We start from the raw sequence: 22969 nt of genomic DNA, 5'->3' as shown, positions 1-22969 counted from the left end.
AACGTAAAATTAACAGTTTTAGTAACGTTTGGCATAAATTTAGAACATATTTTTTTTCGCCAAAGATTTGAAGCGTGCATTTTCGGTTGAAAATCAATAATATATACCTTTTGCAATTAATAAAATTGTTTCCAAAAAAAAATATATTAAGTCCTCAATTACCTTTTACGGTTGTCGATTTTATAAAATTCTTGAAAAAATTTATCACTTATTCAATTAAGTTTAATATAGACATTGGAAACGCGATATCGCTAACATGTTTACTCTCCTTCTACAATCTTACGTTTTCTTCGCTCCACTGAAAAATAATTTAGCAAATTAAATGTTATATTGCATTTTATTATATCTATAAATTAGTATAACATAATAATTAATTTTTTATTATTAGTGTGTCGTCAGTCGTTTACGTTTAGTTTCTAGACACAAAGTGTATGAGTGATGACTATTATAATTAGTATTAAAAATCCTCTTCTCAGTCTATTACCACTTAAAAAGTTTTAATAGACATAATTTTTTTCAAGAAAGAAGTCAATATTAGTCAAGAACGGCAGTAGGAATTTGGCTGAAAATGGTGGGGACGTAGCCTTAAAACCAGAAACCCCATATAGAATACTTTTCATCTCGTTCGATCGGAAAGAAAAAAAAAACTTAATAAAATCCAAAATCTGTTTATTTACTGCCTCTAAGGCAGCACAGAATTCGCCGATCAGCTTTACATTTCTATTTCTGAAGCTGCGAGAAAAACTATTATGATCATCAAACCTTCATCATACATCGGAAAACTTTTTTAAGTTTAGAAATAACAAAATGAACATATCACAGATTTCTTTCTGAAAATCATTGGGAAAACTATATAGCCTCGTATGTGATAAAGACATCCTTTTGTGCACATTATACATGAAAGCGGAAGAAAGAGTCTTATACATTGCTCTTATACTAAATGCTACCCCTTAATTTCATCTGGATGAAGTAAGTTCCTGAATACTTCAAAAAAGCTTACTTTTTGGTAGGATTACTTTTAAATTTTTATATGAAATATTACTCAAGTATTCCTACCAAACACAAAAACTTTTGGTTGTATTTATAGCAAAATATCAGAAAATATTCTCATTAAAAAAGTTCAGAGATTAAAAATTTTTGACAAACTATATTTTATTGAATTTTATAGAAATGTGAATTCTAGGTACTCCAATTATTTTATTCGGAAATTGTCGGCTTATTAAAATATCAAAAAGTTGTTAAAAGCGGAAAAATAACCACGTTCATTGCAGACTCAAATTATCATATAAGATTGCCCTTCAACGAAACATGCTGCCAAAAAAAAAAAAACAACAAAACAGATCCCTATTAAATAGCAACCGGACACCCTTTGAAAATTACGAAATATAAAAATTAGACTTATATTTGCAGATTTTGGGGAAGGATGACTTTTGTTATGGGATAGCGTTTTGCCTTCGCCTGGTGGGGTAGAAACTAAAAAAAAATACATTTGCAATCACTTAGTGATGTCTAATTTATCGATAATATTTGTTACATAATTGCTGTGATGTATTAAAAATATACTAATGTAATATTAATATTTATTTTATAAATGCAAAGGTTAATTCAAATAAGGCTAAAATATAATAAAAACATCCACTTAATGAAATTTCAAGATGAGGAAAATAATAACATAATAAAACAATAATAATTGATTTGTTCAGGGGCTATGATTAAAATAATTTTAAGTAAAGGTTTTCTAAAAAGTTATGAATCGATTTCTAAATAAAACAACTTAATGACTTATTATATTATAAGCATATGCTTCGGCTTAAAAAATTGTTTAAATTAGAAATTTTAAATTTATTGCCAAAACAAACGTTTCAGATTTTGAATCGTATATCCAAAGACAATGAAACAATTTTATTTTTATTAAAATATCGATATCGTGCAATCACTTTGAAGCGGCAGGGATGAGCTAAATTGATTTTAACACAATAACGACTCGTTCAATAGACCCCTATTTGTAACTCCGATGACACACGAAGCGATCCATCATGTCAGCCCTAATGTAGAATACGGTCAAACTTGCACCAGCTTATGATACTGTATTGTAATATTGTCACCATACATCTGATGCATGGAATTTAACTTTTAATAAAAATACTTTTACATAATATTTACTATAATTGAAACAAATTGATTCAAAAATGACAACGTTAACAAAATATTATTTAAACCATTGCAATCTTATATTAATTTTGGCTCAATATTATTTTATATTTTGTAATATATATTATAGGCTGGAAAATACTACAATTAATAACATTGTATTATTTGTAAATTTTATACAATAATGTTAATTGTTGAACACTGAAATAACATATGAAACTCGCAAAAAAAAATGAAATACAAACATTAAATTTGGATTTAACACTCTTTTATAAGGAGTGTAGTATAGATATTCTGAAATGAAATATGAACACGGCATGTGAAACTCGCCACTGTATCAATACGATATTTTATCATCATCTAATAATAGTATTTCGGTGGTCTTTTGAAAAAAAAAAACGAGTAAATTACAATAATTTGTAGCACACAATGAAATGTTACCATTTATGTTACATGCAAACCCCTTACATTGTCGATGCGTACATTTTGTAAATTACCAAAACTACAAAAGCACCCTTCATATGAGTTCTATTATGAAGCACCCTTAAATAACGTTACAATTTTAATGATTTCTAGATGATTGTTTGGATTTTTGTCGTCAAGATCTGCGAAATATTATATATGAAATGAGCTTCTACCCATAAAGTCAAACGAAAATTATTTAGACGTGCAGGATTTTGTATTATTGTATATTTTATTATTTTACAGCTAAGTTTATATTAAATTTTATCTTTATATGATTGGCTATACTTGTATATTTATGATATATTTTTCATTCTTTAGCCCATTTCTATTAACTATATTAGCCAGTCAACTCGGTTGCCACTGATTAAATTTGGCTAAATCCCTCATCCCAAGCTGTAAGATTATTGTCACTTCATTTATCCCCGCCAGTTTTATACATCGAACTTTGCGAGCTTAACATAAACTTTAATACATCGAATTTTATTAAAATAACAAAAAAGAAATATTTTAAATGTTATTAAAAAAATACAATTTCTAAAGCAAAGTTTGAATTATAGTTGATATCATAAGGAAGAATCTTACGATATGAACACCGTTACCACCTCACCTAAATCCAAATATCCACATAATCTTAATTAGATAACAAAGTAGGAATTACACGGGGGACGCATCTAAGAAATTAGCAAGGCTCCCCTAAATATAGAGGATTAATATATTAATGTAATATAGTACGCAATGAAAGCCCAGCGTTTCAATATCATGTAAAAGTAATATCAGGTAATAAGCTTGGCTTTTGCTATTTGATTTGAATTTTCGCAAAAAAATATCCTTATGGATTATATCAAGATACAAGTATTGCTAATGGAATCATATTTTTATGAACAAAATAATTGTGAAAAAGATTCTTTTTTTTTAATACACCTCAATATGTAATATTTAATTTTTTTTAAGTGTGCTCTTTTTAATCAGCCACGCAAAAATGTTAATATTATTCTATAATGTTGTACAACATAAAACAACGTCCGTTCCATAACTTTTTCATATTATGAATAAACATTAATTCAAAATATGTCAACCAAAACGGGAATAAAGTGATTGCATTTAACGTTATTCTCGTCATATTTAATAGTTATATTCCCCTTATATAATTAAAATCTAAATGAGCTTAGTAAATACTTTCTACATAACTTACATATGTACCTACATTCATCACCGATTGCACAGTGTACATGTAGAGCGCTCATATATAATTAACTAAGTCACTAGGCAGTAATTAGATAATGCATCCAATTTCAATAGGAACAACCAGGAATTGCGAAATTCAGTTATCCAAGCAAATTGTATAACTTGTCGGCTTCTTAGCAGACTTTGTCCACCTTTGGTATGCATAACGATAAAACTTAATGTTTATGAAATTGAGTTCAAAATGGAGTGTTCCAGTTGTAAATTATCCATGGGATACCCGATCACAATCCGAATGCTGAGCACTCTTAACCACAACCATACGTGAGATGTGAGACGATTAAGATTCTAGCCAGACATTTAATTCTCCACTTAAACTGACTAACTCGATAAGCATGTGACTTGAACTTTTCAAGTTTCTTTTCAAATACAAATTTCATATCATAATTTAAGAAATATTAATCTTATAAAAATATTCATTAGCATTACACGTCTGCAAACTAGAAGTCTCATTGGAAAGGCTTAACTATCAAGATTCAGAAAATAAATTTAAGATCACAATATTTTATAATGTTACGGAATAGGGAATATTATCTATTTAAATTAGAGAATGGTTATATGCGGTATGATTTTCACTCCACTATTGTGAAGAGAAACAATTTGATTGAAATAAAGGGCCAGTTCACTTGTGATATTAAAATTTCGGAAAGGTTTTGTATTCAGGAAATTATTAAATATACTCTTTAATCTCTTAATATTATAATATGATGCTAAGTTTAAATTAGTCAGTAATGCATAAAATAATCTTCTTGTTATCGGCCATTAACTCAAACCTATCAATTTACAAAAAAACATCGTTATAAAATTCTGGTATATAACCTTACTTTCAAATCCTTCTGTCAATCGTTTCAGACTAAATTATTCCTATGGCGGAAACCTAGCTACATTATCTAGATTTTTTTCATCCCCATGAAGAGTAGGGGTAGTGGAATTGTTGGTTATAATTTATGCGGCGCGATGGCGAGGCTAATTGGTCGTGAAGACGCAGGGGATGTGAAAGCGGCCGCCTCTTGGTTACTGCACCCGTTGGAGACACATACGCTAGAGATGCTGGGTTTTGTTTTTATAACGGTGCATTTGCCGTAATTGTTTTTTTTTTTGGGTTTTTCTTAAAGCAATTATTTGCCATTTTCTTATTAACGTTACCTATAGGTTTACTGAACTAAATTTACTCAGACGTATGTAATAGTAATGTGGAATTTACAATTAAAAAACATTTTTTTTATTTAGATAAATCTCTAGGCTGAGAATATTGATTCTTAGTAGAATAGTTAGAAAAATTTTAGAGAACGTTTTTAATGGACACATTATTATGTTAATATAATCAAATCAATATGCAAAATTATATTGAAACAGCACGATACTAAAACCAATTACAAGAAATAAATTCTGTTCGTAAATAAACTTAAAGTAGACTCTCTAACAAACAGATTAAAGAGGCGATAAATTAACAGGACATGGAACATTTTTCCTAAAAAAAATTGTCTAAGCACATCGTTGTAACGAAGAGGGATGTGGAGTTTGAGTCAATTTATGCGTTTCGGAACGAAGGTTAATTAGTACATGTAGGCGGCTATCCACTATCCAACGAGATTGAATACATGTCTTTTGCGATTTAGAATGGAAAACTGGACTTTTAATTTTATACTATCTTTTTACAATGCATCTTGATTCAAATATTATTTGGATATGCACTTATTGTTCTCTATTGTTTTAATTTTATTAATAAGTATTTATTATCATCTGTCTGATGGGATCTCTGATTAAGTAAAAAATGTTCTATTTAAACACTAATTAGTTCTAAATTATATATAGGTGCATATGTAAAAACTTCTTTACATTAAAATCTGCTGTAAAATGTAACATTTGTACAGTAATAAAATTTAGAATATCATTTCAAGCCGTAGGATCGTTAATGGCCCGCTTTAAGTATGGTTTTTGTATATGTTTTAACAAAATTTATCGTTTTTCTTATTATATTCGGAGACCAACTTATTTTCTTGTATCAACTCGCATAAGTTAATTCCTTAGTTACTTATTCATTGATTAAGCTTTTATTGTGAAAATAAGGTATCATTTTTTATCTAAAAATCACTTCAACAAAAATATTTTTAATACAAGATTCTTTAACACCATATCACGGTTTTAAGGGTAAAATTTTTGTTTGGGGGTATTGTAAGGCTGATAGAAATGGTCACTAACACTTTAAAGAAGCATGCAAGCATAATATGGTCTCTCTAATTTGGGTTTAATTTAAAACAGTCGCAACTTGATTGATCGCCGGTTCGCTGTAATTTATAGTCAACGTGAAAACGCGACAAATTATGAATAATGCGATTATGTGAGGTCCTTTATTGCACTATTCGTTTTTGATGGATGGGACAGTTTTGTAGGGGTTCGATATTTGCGGATTTTTTTCTATTATAGTGGTGTTAATGGACGTTGTAATAGAACTTACCAAAATGCAAAGCTGTCATTGAGGCTATAACTCTTAAGGGGAAGGATCGAGTATTTTACTAAAATTCTTTCAATATTTTCGCTTAGACACTGAAGACAAGATGTGAATGCGTATTTTAAAGAAGTCTGCAAAAGTTACTTTCATTTTGATTAGCTACAACTCCACCGATCGTTAAACTTATGCTGCTACTTATTTTACCTATATTGTTCTTCATTTTTGTTTGAATATCCTTAATTAAAATATATGTAGATACTCTTGTTTCTAATATTATTCTGCTTGTGAGATAGTTTAAATTTTCCTATATTCATTTCGGTCACCTGTTTCGCTTTTTAATGTAAAATTTTATATTTTTTATACAAAGTACCATAATGACTAAATAAATGTTTGGTAATATGATATATTCATACATACATATGACATTTTTATGTTACCACTGTTTGAAGTGAGTTTTTACTCTGTTGGGAATATTAGTTTACCCTCAATTACTGAAAAAGTTATAGAAGTCTTAATATAAAACGTTTGTCCTATTTGAAATTAAATATTTAACATGTTGAAGTATGAGAGGTTTTTCGTAAATCAACTTAATACTTACACAGATTAGTAACTCAACGCTTAAAGAACAGTTAAAGCAACCCGTGGTTTCTCAATGTGTTACAAATATAGTGCATATATTTTTGTACTACAAGTATATCCAAAAGTATAATACGTTAAGGCGTCGCATAAATCATAATAGGTTTGAAAGCAGCCTAATAGCTATCGGAGCTATGTGAAATTCATCCCCGAGGCCACTGTTGCAATGAAAAATTTGTAAAAAGAGCAAAACAACTTGTCACGATAAGAAATATTTTTTTGAATAAGTTTTACGGAATTGTTCATCACAAAGAATTTAAATGCATAAAATCATTTTGTGTATATATATATATTTTAAATATTGTTAGGGTTGAAGTATTTTGAAAAAAAGATATCTGCTAGTAAATATTTTTCACATTCCTTTGAAAAAACTATTCATTTTGAATGAAAGGTCGTTTACATTATTAAACAATGTTTTCTACATCTTTTGTGGTACATAATACAAACAAAATTTTGCAGTTGGAGTAGTTCATAATATTTTGCTGAAATATATTATTGGTCATTGAGTATTTCAATTTAAATAAATATTTTTTCAAAAATTCAACATCATATTTGCCTAATACGCTCACAAAAATTCGGGTAAAACACGAAGCAAAACAAGGGTCTAAAGCGTTAACAGCGAGGGTTTCAGATCATTAATAACCCGTTGACGCAATAAGAATCCTGTCCATTCTATCTCTAAGTGAATAGAAACTTATGTTTTACATCCCCACATCGTTGAAATACTTGCTAGAAAAATATTCCTTCTTATCATAACACCCGTAATGTTGTTATATATATAAAGAATTGTTTTCAAGAGTTATCTAAGGTCTTGATGAAATTATAATTTGGTATGAAGAATGCAGACTTAATAGATTTAAAAAAAATCGTTTGACATTATTTTATGTAATAAAATTGTTGAGTTGATTAGCGACAACTAATTTATACTAAGCACTAAGTAAGTAATAAACGAGAGGTTGTAAATAACTGTACAACTTGACAGATCGTCAATAAAAGAAGGCAATCCATCAGTGCTGAGGTTTTTTCTTCTTTCCTTGACGTAGGACGTGTTCAGTGTTTGAAGTGCTCTCTTGTACAAGTTGTTTCTTAAAATTCTTGGGTCACAAAGTCGGAACAAAACTGTTTTATAACATAAGGTAGCAATGATTTTTTTTTTGTTAAAATAATATTTTACAGTATATACAACTGGAAGAATAATATGATATTTTGTCACCAAGAGTATGGTAAAAATAGCACATTTGATTTTATTATATGAGAACAACAGATAAAATCTAATATTAAGATGAGATAAATCATCGCGTTGCCTTAGTAACGGTGACAATTGGGGGACGAAATTAGAAATAAATTACATTCGATATGCAGGGGTCGGCTTACAAGAATTTTATTGGTGTGTTTGAACTTAAATGAAAAGCATCAGGTGTAAAAAATGGTTTTTGTTTCTGTTAAGTAGTCTAGAAGAAAATCTTCCTTTTTTCCATTTAATAGTTTTATTTTATCTGTATACCTTTAACATAAATCAAAAACATAAATGTTGATTTTATTTATTGCTGATATTATAAGTAAATAAAGATAAAACAAAGTAAATAACATGATTATAAATTTTAATCGTAGCCCGGTAATGATTCGATCAAATAACTGATGAGTCGGATGTTAAGTGATAATAAGTAGGAAGTGTGATAATGAGCTGGAAAATACATACGCTCCAATAAAACTGTAAATGTGGCTAGGTTTCCACGTAAATTGTGGGCATTCATAACATAGTAATTGTAAAATGGTTTGCTTAAAATAATCCATTTTAAAATCAAATTCCACCATTTCCGTATTACGAAACGTGATATAGCTAAACGATTGCGAAATATCACTGTCAATCACAAAAAGCATAACAAGTACGCTGAACAAATATTTATTTTGATCTAGTAAAGTGACAATGCATTACTGACTTTATGCACCGAACGAAAATATCATCAACGGCGACAATGAAGGGGACATCCAAGCAGAATTGGGACCAAATCCCGACCCTTGTCTCTCACAAACTTAATAAGGATAAAGCAAGGATAGGTACACCGGTTTGGATTCTTGAAAATTCTTGCCGGCTTTGTGAAATCTTAATTTAATTTGTGAGAAAATAAAGGGAGACTAAGTAGGATTTTATAACGAAACGTTCACCGAAGGTTTCTTACTTTGGGGACACGACCTTGTTATGTTTGTTGGATAAACAAAACCTTGGCTAAAGTTCGCAAAAGTTACTGTACAGATTTTGAATAATCTTATTTTTAGTCAATAAGAAACTTAAAAAACAATCACTTGCTTTTGAGTCCCTTATTTTTATTGCACTTATTTTATTTGCATTTATGATAAATAACAATAAATTGAATGGTTTATACATAAAACACAGTACAGCTACCCATATATAACGCGAATATCTATTGTATAATTCCTATGATTTGCAGTTGATTCCGATTAACTTTAGCATCCGTTTAATTTGTACCTCCGAGCCAATGATGTGTGACGAATTGCTGAATAGAATATTTGGTCCATTACACCAAAACTAACGTCATGTTCGCACTGAGACCGCTTGTCCACGACGAATCTTCAATCAATCATCGCTATCAGTTCCATTCAAAGCTTATTTATGTACAAAGAGGGACGTTTACATTAAGGGATACAATATTTACATAAAAGGATGCCAATATTAATATTTGAATACGTATTTTAGGTTTATCAATTTTATCTCCATCAATAAATACTGCCATTGAGGTTGTATTTTATTTTAATTGAAATTTTAAATCTATATTGTTTTTGACATATAGATTGTTAATTGATAAAACGGTATTCATAATAATTAATCATGTGGTTGCTTTATGAGTGCTACCTGTAAACTTAATTTCAGTCTGGCATGGAAATACTTCAGGCTTAAAGATGAGAAAAAACACTTTTCCGCATGTTGTATTGCGAGATTAAAAAAAAATTAAGTTATTCAAAAAGTTTCTTTTATCTTACCAATAAATTATGACTAATATTATAATGATTAATTTAAGGGCATTTTATTTTTTGGTTCAATAAAATTATACACATTACATATACGTGTAAACATTTAATTAGTTGAATTTATAATATAATTTAAATACCGGTACCATAATTCATACAATTTGCAATAGACCTCAACTATATTCAAATAATTACATGAACTTAGTTATTTTCGGTAAATTTTTTTAGATTTGTGTAATCAAATAACATTTTCAAAGACTAGATGGTCTGGGTAACATGATGGTCCGCTGCCGGCTCAAAAGACCATGTTCCATTATATTCTAGAATCCAAGATAGTCTGATAACGTTATTATCGGTAGCGCAATAAATCACCTCGCTGTCACTTTGGCGGGGAATTCAGATTTTCGATCATCTAAATCTCAATTTGTGTCTTCGAAAATATCATATTTGTTCAGTATTAAACTTTAAAAAATTTAAAATTTTATAGTCATGCACTTAAAAGTGCTAAATAATTAAAAAATATTATAAAATGGCGACGACATTGCTAATACAACATTGATACATCGATGTAGAATAATCAAATTATATAATTCAAACCAAATAAAAGCCAGCGTACATATAATTCTGAATAATCGTATATGCTGATAAAATGTTTTTTATAATTTCATTATCGCAGAGGAGAATAGCAGAACGCAACGTCACGATACGCACGTCTACACAATCAAAAGGAGAATAAAGTCTGAGCACACGTTTTATGTGTTGTATTAGGCAGGCGACACACGTACGACATATTAACGTACACCACGCAACGTGACTGCTCCGAGCTGGACCGTTTCAATAATCGCTTGTTCTTTTAGTTTTGGAAATATTAAGGCGGGATGCAGGATTATATTAGTTTTTATTAATTGTACTTTGTGGGGACTGTTCATATAGAAGAAAGATATTCTGTTATTAGATAAAGGTTTAATTATACAATGACTAAAATAGATAATGTTTGATTATTAATGAAATAAAATAGAGATTTATAGAATACTTCAGGTAATTATTGTGATGTTATAAGATAAGAAATCAGTAATGAAAAATAACCTTATGGCCCCCAAGATGTGACTTCTGGAACATCACGTCCCAGTCGTTTTGATACATAAACTCTTACATCTTCAAAACAAATATTAACTATATTTGCAAGGATGTTCTAATGTACAATTTCAAATCATCATCGTCATGATGTTTAACATGGGTATTTTTATGAACAATTCACTAATTTCTATATAAATAAAAATAAATCCATTCTATATTTTGTATACTTATATTTTAGTAAGGATATATTTAATACGGAATAGGCAAAGAAAATCTGCATTCACTTGGTATTAATTATTGAAAATATTAATATCATTATTCATAGTCGAAGGTGTTGAAATAATTATATTACGTTACAGCTCTGCGTGATGACATAATTTTATTACATTTCTGCTAGACTTAAAATATTGTATGTATTAATAATATTGTATAATATTCTCAAAGTATTTTTTATAAGACTTTTTTTGTGGTGATTTTGTCAGATATAGTTAATGAATGTGTCTATTGCGTCTTGTGAGGCCGGAAGCGGATGCGGGGTGCTTTTATCGTCCATGTTGTTTTAGGCGCGGCGTCGAATGACAAGCGACGAATTAACGCTCACTTACTGATGTTTTTGACAAATCGTCTAAGTGTTCCCAGTAATTTTTACAAAAATGCTATGGTCGAGACAACCACCCTAATGTTGATACATTATTTAAATGTTATAAGATAATGTATTTGGATTTGATGTAATATACAGATTTGACGTTACATGCTTACATCATTTTAAGTTTAGATTCAAAATTTGGCAGAAAGGAGAAAAAATGAACTTATAACTTAATAACTTGTTTCATCCTGACTTTTAATAGAATATTTCTGAAACTAATATATTTTATTATAATGCGAAAATAAAAATGTTAAAGATGTAGTTATTCTTTTTTGAAATTATTAGGTTGGATGAGCCTAGGTTTGATGAACCAAAGCAGCGCCAAACCTTCACTCAAAACTTTTAAATTAAGTTGTGTAGTTCTTGGATTAACATTTGGTGATTCTGATTGACTGAGACTTTATTTGTAATCCCTCTACATAAAATTATGTATGTAATTAGACCGTTACTGTTGAAGATCATATCAGAAAAAAAGAAATAAATATATTTTTGTGCAAGAAAGATTTTATAGCAAGTTTTAAGACTTCTTCATTATTGACTTATAGTTGAATGAAAATTTTAGACATTCTTTCATTTCAACCTCACAGTGATAAATGGGACGTTCACTAACTACCTTGCTCCACCTCATGATGAATAGAATATGTGTATGAAAATTTTAAATTTGTTTAGTAGCGGCCTTGACCTAAAACTTCAACCAAAGCCAAGGTTGTAAATGAAGCAATTCAAACTCGTGTGATGTCACTGGGGAAATCAGGTTCCTTCAGTCATGGAAGGCTTCGACTGATATTTATGGTAGCGTGTCAGATCCCGATCGACTCTGGGGACTAAAGGGTGGTGCAACTTTAGGTTTCATAAAATTTCGGTAATTTGGATTTAAAAAAAAATTATGTTAAGTGGCTAAAAAAAATTTAGAAATTCTTTCTTGGAATTTTTTCGCTTCAAAACTATTTAACAAAGTAAGGCGTAACAGTAACGTTTTAAATAAAACCTCCTTCAGTTCCTTTTATAGGAAAATTTTAATTTGTTTTTTTTTTGTCATTGAAATATAAAAAATGTGCTAAAAAGACAATATAATTTTATGAATTCTATCGACAAAAAATAGTAAGTAATCCTTTAATGACGAGGCAATCTTGCCAAAATAAACATTTTTGTCAGATGTACAAATAGATCTGGTCTCGTTAAATATTTATGACAAAACCAAGAAAGCCTTTCTTACAACAACGGCTATATTGATTTTGTTACTTATGGACCCATTGCATAATGCGATCCACTGAATATTGTATAGAGGAGATTCATGAAAACTCGATTGTATTTTTGTTGAATTTTGTGAATTCTATGTAACACTCTCTGGCAGTGTCACATAGAATTCACAATTTAAAAACATATTTTTTTTAGATCTACCATACGAAACGGAAAAATTTTAAGTAAATTATTGGAGAGTAAACTATTTATTTACGCTGGAAAAGGTTTTGGGATCTTACACCTCAAACCAGGGGAAGACGAAGGTTGTTTAGTGAAATTTTCAACCTATCGTTTACTCAGATATTCTCTAAAACATAGCGGTGATCCTCATTGACATAATGAAGCACCTTAGGATCGTTTTTCATGCAACTGTGACGTTCTACGATACTCCTGCAGGAATTCAGGTGGTTTTTTTCCTGTACAAAAGTTTACTCTTACATGCCAAATAGGCTCAACACTGAGCTAGTTGTCGAGCATATTGCTTTCTCCCATTCCTAATATTCTCTGGCACAACAAATCAACTGAGTATTATTTCTTCTTGTTCTGCTTAGCGAGCTTCTTTTTGTAAAAATAACTCTTTCAAAAAAGGAGGTCATGGCGCTCAAGTATTCATCGTTTCCGAATATAGTGTTGACAATATGTGCATGTAAAGTGTGTTGTCGCGATAGCAAAACATCCTCATCCTTCGGAGTAGGGGACTCCTGAGGAGCCAATAGGAACCGATATCGAACAGGATCAGATTCAGATCCAAGCCTTGTGGGAAACTATAGCTGAAACTTAACGATGGTGAGGGTCAACACTATCTTTCTATAAAACTTTTTTTTTCTTCAGGAAGGATTCCAACTGCCTCTTGTGATACAAAGGACTCTATGGTAGCCGATTAAGTTTTTCAGGATCTCAAACAGGAGACTGTTACAGATTTTCGAGATGTCTAGCGAAACCACAGAAACTAGTCCAAACTCTCCTTAACCGCCTTTATTATCCCTCTCTGAGCATCCAGGGAGTCGGTCGTTGAGCGCGTCACTCTAAACCCAAACTGTGCCTCGACAAGATTTTGTAACTAACTCATTAATCAGCGTAATGACACTAATGACTTTTTCGTCATGCGACATACTTCGTAGTCTGTCCTTGAAGTCTGAAAAGAGTGCGATCATTATAACAGCGGATATAAAACCTGTTATCATTACTACTGATCTCAAGAAAGAACAATTTTTAAACGAGATAATTACATCTAAATTCATTCAGATACAAAATTGTAACAGAAAAGTCTAATGACTTTATAGACTTTATAGAAAAGTGTGAATGGATTTAAATATATATTTTAAAGATTTATTTTCACTGCAGTTGATTTTGCAAGTTTTTATAGATTTACTAGATATTTCCCAGCACTATCTAGTACAATTCACAGGTAATAACCAGATTCAGATAGCGACCGGTCTTTCAAGTACTCATTATAATGCAGACTGTATAAAGCTTTTATTTCAAAAACTGTAAAGTTAATTTCTTTAAAACGCAACGACACTCAAGGAGCAGGAGCCTAGGAGAGTTCTTGTTTCTTTTTCTTTCCTCCTTCGAAAGTCGTTAAGGTGGATGTTTAAGACGGGGCTACTGTTAGCTTTGTGTTATCTACTTAGAATTTAATTCGCGTTGTGATAGCTCTTGGTTTCAAATGAGATTTATAAATATCTTCGTTGTGAATAGTTTTGAGTTATTTTAGTACCCATTTCTTTTGTATGAATCCTTATTGTAACTTCTCTGTATTTTGAAATTATTAAAAAATAATTACTTATTTGTTTCTTTTATTAAACATAGTCTTATTTTTTTTTAATTTTTTGGTATCATTTATATTCTTGTTAAAGTAACTTTGTATTTATTTTATTTAAGTTTAATTATACACATAGTACGATATGATTACACCGCTACTCGCACATGAATAATTATAATTTTTCATTAAACAGTAACTTTTTCATTAAATAATATTCTTTTATTGTTTCATCTATTTTTATACTATATAAATTTATAGATGGAATACCTTATGATTCGACATAACTGAAGTCGGTAAGAGTGATTACATGTACGAATCAAATAATAAGTCTGTGATAATTAGAAAATCAATAAATTTAAGTAGGTGTTAGAAATTAAATTTTAATGGTTATTTAATAATCAACAAATAGTAAAAGATTACAGATCACAATGTTAAATTGATAAATATTAAAGTTAATATTTTTCATTTTAACAGTTATATGATGGCAACATTAGCATGATAAAAAGAGACGGAAGTTTATACGTCGACATGTGTTTTCCAAGGAGTTTAAATGTAGGGTATTAAAAAGAAATCCACTGTAAGGAAGTGCCGCGTCTTACTTATGGCCAGTGATGTACCTGCTTTCACGGTATCGATATTATAATTTGATGTAATTAGGTTATATAAAAAGCATGTAACTTTATATTAAACTTTAATATATTTGTTAAAGAAAAATATTAAATTGTAAAAATAGGAAGAAGTATTAATTTAAATTCAGTTCACTATCAACACCAATGTCATTTTATAATTATTATTTTTTTATTCGAAATTTGTTACTAATGGACTTACGTATATTATTTATGTATACAATGATATTATACTTTTAGGAGATCTAAAATCAATTACATATCGATACAATCGCATAACTAGCAAGCAGACAAGACGATGAAGAGCTACGGATATAATGTAGTGCTTTCAAACATTGAGGCAAAGTTTGCCTACAGAGCTGCGGACAAATGACAACGGGCCGGAGGCGAGGAACTGCGATATTAGAAGCCTTTAAGATGGGAAAAATAGCAACTTTTACTTGAAGTAGGTAGTCTTGTATGACCTAAGTTTAAGACGCAGAGCACCAATACGTTATTGCACAGATACTTGTCGATATTAATATACACAAGATGCGACAACACTGGTTAAAATTATTGAATAATTAACACCTTTGTAAAATTCTTTTCTTTTGAATAGCTACATTCTATAACTTTTACAAATTGAGCGTTGTATAACGGTTGGATTATAAATTTAACATGAAGAACGTCAAAGTACGCTATTAATACCTCAATTGAATGGCAATTTGTCGTAGTAAGAACGTATTTAATATCTTTATTGGAATTTTTCTAACAAATTCTATATTTAATTATATATATCTAGTTGTATTATTTTATGCCGCTTCCGATTATCACCTACACCAATCACGTCAGTAATGTTTCACGCGAGATGCCGTGAGAAAGAATCGCTGACGACATTTGCGAAGAATATTTTAAATCCACCAGTTCAAAGAAACTGAAACGAGATTTATGGAAATAACGGATATACTGAATTAACTTTTTTAGATGTGTTCATTTATAAAAAAAAATGCAGATGCATATATTGTTTTCAGGAAGTCATTAAAAATTTGATTTTCTATCCTAAGTTAAACTTCTCCGTCATTAGTTCATCATCATTACTAACTGTAATACCCATATATTAAGACATTTTAACAACCAAGCCATTTCTTTAATATAGTCACCGTACAACCATAAGATATTCCACTGTATTGAAAGTAGGAAATTTTAAGTTAAGATAAGAGGCAGCAAGGAGGAAGGATCCGTGCTATAATCGATATTCTGTAAGTTTTTTTTTGTAAAACCAGTTCATATACGTTCGATGTCTATAGGAGCTTAAACAAGATTTACGTAAAACAATATTCGTATAATATGAAGTTAACTTCGTCAAGATTATTATCACTTGTAACAATATAACTGACAGAACATTTATATAATAAGTGTGCATTTTGAAAATTAATAACAAAGGTCTAGTGGACCGTAATATTTAAATTTAATAACGTAAAAAACGCATTGGTTCTTAAAGTCGTTTAATTTAAACACGAACAAAACAATTATGTAAAATTATATGTGTATGTTACGTCTTATTTTATTTGAATATGAAGCTTCCTAAATATTTTTAAAAGAGTGATTAGACTGTTATTGTTCTATATGTCAGTGTGGAGGAAGACTTAGGATCTTAGACACTTAATCTAGGACAATATATCGTCAAATAGTTCAGAGGGTAACCCACTTGTAGCCACTACTCGTGACACTCAGCCCCCAGTAAGCTATGCTGAATATGCTGAACAGTGACAAATATACTTATAGATAAACATTATTATTGATAAATCTATAGATTAGTGTCTTGTGACAAAACAATTAAGGTACAATTAAGAACTAACTGAAATAATTTATTCAAGCCATATTTTTGTATATCCCTTTCATTGGAAACATGTATGTAGTAGCTTTATACTGTCAAAATGTCTTTATATTTTATAACCGTCAGGTAATTCACAAAGCTTCAAGAATCGTTTTATGCGTAAAAAGTTGCGTATAAAAGCCGTCAGCCGTCTTTGACGAGTTGATGTAATCGATCCCAAACAATGAAAGAAATAACACGCCACCGAAGCCTTACTTGCTTTGGACGTGAGTAATGGCGTTTTCACAGACAATTTGGGTCGGAATATGTTTTATTGTACTAAATGAATTTGCTTCTTATTGTTTTTTTTTATATAATGCATGAAGCTTTTTTTAATTTATTATCTTAACAGATAAATCTTTCTAGCAAATTCTTTCTGAGCGAGGACATACACGAGAAGTTATTAATTAATAGATATTTGAAAAATCTTTTTCCTTTTTACTGATCGCTTAATTATAAAAAAATATGCAGTTTGTGTTCCAGATAGGGTATTATAGCATTATTATTAACATGGTGCTAAAATAATTTAAGTGTTTTATTTCTTAAAACTATAAAAAATCATTACAAATGTTACGCTTTCATCCGACAGTTTTGTCAGTTGTGTTGAAGTGAAAGATGTTTAAAATCATAGTTTTAGTAATCGGTCAAAAAAATATTTATAAACAATATTTTTATATATGAAGTTATCAGAAAAAGTAATCCTTGTAGTGAAAAATTTATGCTCTATGGATAGCCAATTGACGTCCTTATGGGCATTAGTTTTAATTGTTATAACGAGACAATTAAATTTTCAATTAAAATTTTTAGTATGTAAACATTTTAAATTACCAGTTACAAGAGCTATATAATTTGGCAATAACAAAATATATCTTATTTCGACAAGACGGAGCTTCAGCTCCGGGTTGATACACAAAAATTTACAATACGTTGTCTGGCAATGTGAAGATAATTACTCTGTTTACGGTATGTTAAAAAATAAATGTACACGGTAGATAGAATTTATTATTTCAATTCTATTTTTTTTAAACAAAATCAATAATATTGTTATGCTAAACCTGTCTCAACTATTTCGATGGTGATATGTAGTATTATGGTATAACATTTCTTACCTGCGACATTTCTTATTAATAATCAATCATCATCATAATCATAAAGGAATATGATTGAAGAATGCTTTGATGAACTCAAATTTTTATTGAAAGCTGGGTCGTCTTAAGTCAATTCTTTTGATGCGCTTCATAGTTTACACATTTGGTAAAATGCGACAACTTGAAAAGTTAAATTGGAAAGCAAAGATACAATTTAAATATTACCTTAACTTTTTAAAATTTTTCAAAGAAAAAACCAGTGCTGAAAATTATTCAACATTTAAATTAGGTATATGATTATTTTTGTCAGACTTTTCTAGAGGCATAAAGGCATGTAGAAAAGAATATGTCTCTTTTTATATAAACAAATATTTGTTTATTCAGTTTGTAACATCCAATCACTATTTTATTAAAAAAGTCAAGTGTATATAAATATACGAAATAATTTACAACTAGTTATAGGATTATAGTCTAGCTGTCTACGAAATAAAAGTAGAGACACAGGCGTCTGACACCAGCTTACGATTCTACGGCTTCGGCGGGACAGGGCTAATTGTCGCGTATTGTGCTGTGTATATGAATATGTCTTTGTTTTAATATCGCAAATCTACAAGCGGACAGCTGTGTTATTTTTCATCGTAAGGGTTTGACGCCTTTGTACAGATTGTCTAGGGGAGATTATTACTTGTTAATTAATGCTTTTCCTGTCATCTCTGAGACTTTATGTATCTGCCACGAAGTATATTATTAAATATAAGTAATGTATTCAATTAGTTTTAAAAAATTTATAGCATTATTATATAATAATATTGAACTGTAAAAAATGAACGAAATGAAAGAAAAAATAAAATATTGATACAAACTCACTCTTGTAGTGTCTATTGTGTTACTTAAATTGGCAAAGGTGGAGACCGGAATAGAGTGCACAGCAAACTTAGATTGCGACTTGAGCTAGATTGTTATATAAATGGGACTGTTTTGGAATACTAGTTATATTTTATTTTTAAATTAAATTATTTTTTTATCTGTTAGGTTAAATAATCAAGTTTATTTTTCTATCTGTATTTTTGACGTAGTAACTTCAAAACCGATATGGATATTAAAAAATCTTTTTTTTTTCACTTACAAGTTTTAAAATTATTGCGGCATCGGGGGATTGTGTTTGTTGTAATAGAAGTAAAATAGAAAAATAAAACTCTAAACTTTATTTATGCGTAACCAGTAATATTATGAAGGTTGTCTTGTACAATATTTATCAAAACTTGCTAGTAATAATTAACAGATGATTGTTTGCGCAGTATAGCTGCAAATTTAGTTAAACAGCTTTTAATATTAATTGAACGGAAGAACGAAAACAAATAAAATTTGGACAGTGACGCAAGTGGCCATTAAGCACTTCATAGTCCATACTTAAAGGCAGTTTGTATTCAGATGTGATACCAGTTTATCGATTAACGATATGAAATACAGTTTGTACACACCATGGCTGTCACTGTGTCATTATTGCAAAACCGAACTCCGTTTGTGCTTAACAAAACATCCCTATACAATAACTGATTTGAATCACAACCTTATTACCGAGCAATAGAGTATCGAGTATAAATCGGATTTGTGCCATTCCACTAGTGATGTAACGATAGTCAATAAAAGCGGCTTAGCGGCATCGATAACTTTGTGTTTTCCTATATTTATGTCTTGCAGTTGGCTCTGAAACACCTATTTCTATGTGTGCGTTTCTAGACCAAGCTGTACATATGAAAATTAATCTTCTTGATTGTCTAACCAGGATATTTGTTTAGGAAATATCACTTTTTATATTGAATTTTTTGATTCATTTCAAAAAGTAAATATAGTACAGTAAATTTTACAAAATGTTATGGACTCCAAAATAATTAAACTTTCATTTCACCAATGCCCTTTCAAAAGAAAATATATTAAAACATCGATATTTTCGACTCTCGCTTGCTGATTAAATTATTGGTTTGCAAGTCATCCAATATTATGTATGCGCCAATCGTAATCGTCTATAGCACTATAAATGTTATATTTTATTTGTCACAGGTGAGTGGCGTTTTTGGTTGGGATTCAACCGCCACGAATGGTGAACTGCTAATATTATGCACTATACCCAAGGTGAGTATTAACTCTTAACTCTATATCAATAGAGTAACTTCGTAAGAGTAAAAAAGTCAGTGGTATATATTTTTTTATTTATTCAAATATAACTTTCAACTAAAAATATATAATTATGTTGTTTTTGGTGTATTTTTAGTGTCGTCAATAAAATATATATAATAAATATATATTATAATATTGGAATTAATAGATTTTTTTATATCCAACTTTGTACATAATGTCACATAGCAGACAAAATCAAAGAAAAACTGGATACTACACTACATTTTACCAGACAGACACTGTCATGGTCGGCTCGCACGGTCCACTAACTCGGGACCGGCCTTGGTTGATTTCACGCAATCCAGGGGCGATATATTGTTACAATTAGAGGGTGGATTTAGATACAAAAACACTCAAAGATTTGCGATACAATTGTATTGCTGGTACAAAAAATTATCACTTGGTTTTCTTGTTCATATTTATAAGAAAACCTGTAAGACAAGGGTGTTGATTTATATTTAATTATTTACAAAGTATGCTATAATAACCTTGATGCTATAATAACATATGAATATTAAACAAGAACGCTATAAAACATCTTAATGTATATTCACTATTATTTAAAGATGCATTTCAGCTAGTACTATGGAACTACCTTTATCCTAAATGCATGTTGGATATTTCAGCAAGGGAGAGGTCTGTCAGGTGGGGTGCAATTATCTCGTGATCACGTCCTAAACAGCACGGTGGAAGGGTAAGCGAATGGAATCAAACCCTTTTGTTTCTCCCGCAGTTAGGTAATTAGTTGGCAATTTAATATCTAACTTTGAAATTGATTTGTCGCGTTCAGATTTAATTAATTGCTGTTTGGTATGTGATATCTAGATTGCGAGTGTCATATCTCCAGGACCTTCACACGTGATGGAATTGAATTGTGTAATATATTCGGTTAATTTTAGAATATATATTTTTTTGTAAATTTATTCCTAGACATACCAATATTTGGCCTTAAATTTATATAATATAAAAATATATTTGCATTAAAAACCCTATTACTTTTGCGTCTAAAATACGTACGATACATTTGATATAACTTTCATGAATAATTTATATATATATATATATATTTACAAAAATTTTAAAATTCGATACTGTTGAAAATAATTTTGTAATGAAAAAAATGCTGAACTAATAAGAAAAAACAATTTGAAAAGTTTTCTTACGGGAATAGGGATTTCTTTCAATTATATTTTTTCCTAAATACTCTATATAAATGGGACTCGTTAACTACAAAGTCCTAAATAAGTAAGGATTGTGTAAACAAAAAGCATTCGCGTTTATTATGAAATTACTCTAACGAACTCAGAGGGAGTGTATGTGCTTAATTTAAATCCTTGTAGGCATTTTGTAATTGCTCCGCAGTTTGTCACATCTCCTTTAATGTGAGACAGTGAACAGTGAGTAATATGTACTGTGTTGTTTCGTCGTTACAATGTTACCAAATTTATATTTACCGTCAGGTTTTATTGCATACATTAATCACATAATATGATTCAGCTATCCTATGATTTTTTTCATAGCAATGTCTGCATGAATTTAATTTATGTAATTTTGTTTATTTATAAATTTGATTATCCAAAAATAAATTAAATTCATTTCTTAAAATACCTGTTCCACTGACTTAAATGACATATACACAAAACTAATTATAATATTGTAATATATTATTTGTGATAATTTTAATATTTATTTAATGAGACGTTTATCACGGTTGCTGAAAGTAATCAAAACGTCGGGAAAATGTAAAATAAAATAAAATATTCGTAGTGTATCTGAAGAACATACTTTAATTTTGAATGTATTCTATCGGAAATCCTAGTTATCATAATATATAGATTGTTCAATAATCTGAGTAATAGTGATATAATTAAATTTGAAAAATAATATATTTTATTCAGTTATGGTTTCATTAAATTTTGTCGAATTGTTATGGTATTTTTTAATTTAAAAAGCTGTAAAAATATTACAGGGATGTGGGTAGTTTAAATTTTTACACAGCCCCCCTCAGACCACTTGAGACGGCTAGTCTGTGAGGGTGCAATCTCTACAAGTTCAAGGTTGTATGCAACCAGCCATTCCCGACTCAAAGCGGTTCAAACCGGTTATTACCGGCTTTATATAAAGTGGATGGAACTAATTTTATTAAAAGTTATTCACTTTGTAGTGTAAATGAAAGGAACTTCCTTAAGTCCTATTGGCTGGAAAAAATGGATCTTCAAAAATGTACTAAATTTCTTTGAAAAAAAAAAGGAATACTTGTGTTCTTTTAGGTATATATTTTGAAAGCTCGTGAGTTTATTTGAAATAATAAAGAGATAAGAAGTCCCAAACGTTACAGGTTTATTAAACGTATGCTAAAACCCACTTACATTGGCCTAGAACCATCTACGAGTAAATTGTATTGAAATAAGAGATCGTGAAAAACAACATTTTTACTACGAAAAAAGCTACAAAAATTTGTTAGGTGTTCATTTTAGTCGTGTGGGAGCGAAACAGGTCGTAGGCCGTAGTCTGCGCATGCATTATTGAGTGCCACTGAGTGAGGTGACGTCCCAGTG

General features: G+C 29.8%; 1 long non-coding RNA gene across 1 annotated transcript in view; it reads left to right on the top strand.

The window, feature by feature from the left end:
- LOC133319204 (uncharacterized) overlaps positions 1-21252 on the top strand; it is a 29418-nt gene extending 8166 nt beyond the window's left edge. Inside the window, exons 2-3 of the long non-coding RNA XR_009752879.1 lie at positions 20295-20366; positions 21038-21252. This is a non-coding gene — a long non-coding RNA (uncharacterized LOC133319204). The remainder of the gene's footprint in view (positions 1-20294; positions 20367-21037) is intronic.
- Positions 21253-22969: the final 1717 nt, after the last annotated feature.

The sequence above is a fragment of the Danaus plexippus genome, chromosome 15 (genome assembly GCF_018135715.1).
Source record: "Danaus plexippus chromosome 15, MEX_DaPlex, whole genome shotgun sequence".
In the NCBI taxonomy this organism is placed as follows: Eukaryota; Metazoa; Arthropoda; class Insecta; order Lepidoptera; family Nymphalidae; genus Danaus; species Danaus plexippus.
The sequence above is the reverse complement of the archived record's forward strand: the minus strand, read 5'-3'. Positions and strand labels throughout refer to the sequence as shown.